Source organism: Meriones unguiculatus, chromosome 3, assembly GCF_030254825.1.
Source record: "Meriones unguiculatus strain TT.TT164.6M chromosome 3, Bangor_MerUng_6.1, whole genome shotgun sequence".
NCBI classification, from domain to species: domain Eukaryota; kingdom Metazoa; phylum Chordata; class Mammalia; order Rodentia; family Muridae; genus Meriones; species Meriones unguiculatus.
In genome coordinates, this window is record NC_083351.1 from 85,834,354 (window position 1) to 85,836,080 (window position 1,727).

Here is a 1,727-nt window from a genome sequence, read left to right on the forward strand (position 1 = left end):
ACTTAGGCTTTGTAAGCACCAAGATGCAAGCCCACTGTATTTGGTTACAGTGAGTGTGTATGCAAGTTAGGTGACTCAAAGAAGTCTTACTTTTCTACCAAGGTGATCAAGGATGGGTAACAATTTAAGCCAAGCTGTTAATTATCATTCTGATCTACTTGCTCTTACTGAAATCTGCAACTGTAAGAGAATGGAGCCTAGAGAAAAGAAAATCATGAAGAGCAGGCAAAGGCATCCAAGCTAGGACATAGAGACAAGAGCTTAATGACAGCACATGTCCTCCATCCATTTCTAACTGAGTATTTAGGATGACACACTCTTTTATGTTTGTTTTAAGATGACCAGAGATTTTGAGACTCACTTTGAGAAAGTCTTAAAATGCTTATTCTTCTTATGCTGAAATGCACTACCACACTCTTATTTGTTCTGAGGTAGAATCTGACTCTATTTCCTCAACTTTATGCCTAGATGGAAACCTTACCAGCTTGTCAGTAATATAACTATGATACATTTGAATGACACTGTAGAGTTTTGATCACTACAGGAAGTTAACATGGATGAGTATTGGGTTTGTTTTATAAATTTTTCCCTCCCTCATTATTTTCAGTAGTACTTTTATTTCCCAACACAAAGGTAATAAGAAACAATCTTAAAGTACTAAAATAATTGACTTTATCTGATCAAAACTTGAATAGATTCCCACTGTCTCTACATACTTTCAGTGTTCAAGGCTTAGTTTCATCTTTCTGCAGCAAGGTTCCATTGACAAAAAAAAAAAAATCAAAGTTGATTTATGCTACTTAACTTCAATTTGGAGTTAACTTAGCATATGCCATACTGCATGACCAGTCTCTTACATAGAAGGGATGGCTAGGTCACTAACCCTACTCAACTGTTATACATACTTTGCTCCTAAACTGGTCAAGCTTGTGTGTAATTTATACTTCATAGAAACTGTGGCATTGTTACTTTGTTAACTTACCCAGAAGTTTGTCATTAATAACTTAAATTCTCTGGATCTAATATCATTAAAAATAGAAGCAAAAATCCCAGTATACTAATTCTGTCAAATGAGTCACTTGTTATTTTTGCCAATGACCCCTTGGGAACAAGGCTACGGCTTAAATCCTATAAACCTGTGGATGAATTTCCTAATGGATTATGCAGAAGGGGGTGGGGAGAATCTGTGGCTTAGGTGAAGCTTGTGAATTCTCTTGCTGTGGCCATTTCTTGCCAACCGTCAAAGCATTTTAGTCCTAACAGAACAGTTTTAAGAACAGAGACAGAGCACAATTAAAAAAATCTATGTTAAGCCTATTTCCTTTTCACAAAATGACGTTTCTAAATGCTTTTATTTTCATTAATTAATGTCTTTATTCACTGTACATATTGATTAGAGCCCCCTCCCTCCTCTCCACCTGGTCCAACCTTCCCTCCCTGTTCCCACATCCAACCTCCCCTATTTCTCAGTTAAGGGAAGCCCCCATCCTCACATCAGTCCAGATCATTAAACCAAATCAGGCCTGAGTAAGTCCCCTTCCTCTGTGGCCTGGTGAGGGGTGTGTGTGTGTGTTAGTGATCAGAAGGCAGGCAACAGAGTCTATGTCAAAGACAGCCACCACTCCCCTTATTAGGACATCCACATGATCCCTGAGCTGCCCATCTGCTACATCTGTGTAGTGGGCCTAGGTCCAGTCCATGCATGGTCCTTGGTTGGTCCTTCAGTA